The following is a 541-nucleotide window of genomic DNA, read 5'->3' as shown; positions in this document are numbered from 1 at the left end:
TTATATAACAACGATTAACCTTATTGTCATCACAATCTTATCACCATCGCTATCATTCTACGAGTGTCACAATGTTTTATCATCATTGTGACCAGTATACTAATTTAATACTGTAATAAAATAATTTCATCATTTCCATCATTAGCATGACCATTGTCGATCATCAAAATTTTGATTAATCGTGATTCTTAGGTGTTATCTATAGTAATCTTACTGATATTCAATTCAGTTGCGCGTTTTTTTTTTTTTTTACATGACATTTCTCAGAAATATCGCCAATCTTGGTGGATATCATTTACATGTAACGCTATTTATTCATGTCAAGTAGAATCACACGAAAGTTACACAGGGAAAGAGTGGACTCTTCTATGACAACACATCGTAAACAAGTGACGTCATCGCAGAACATTCTCAAGGTTATCGTTATCGACTTTATGTGCTACTCTCTGGCGCCACTGATGCTCATTTGTAAGTCTGATGATGAAATGTAACCCCTAACTCTACTGAAATTGGTGTTACGTGTGAAACGATTTTTTACATT

Source organism: Penaeus monodon, chromosome 30 (genome assembly GCF_015228065.2).
Source record: "Penaeus monodon isolate SGIC_2016 chromosome 30, NSTDA_Pmon_1, whole genome shotgun sequence".
NCBI classification, from domain to species: Eukaryota; Metazoa; Arthropoda; class Malacostraca; order Decapoda; family Penaeidae; genus Penaeus; species Penaeus monodon.
The sequence above is the reverse complement of the archived record's forward strand: the minus strand, read 5'-3'. Positions refer to the sequence as shown.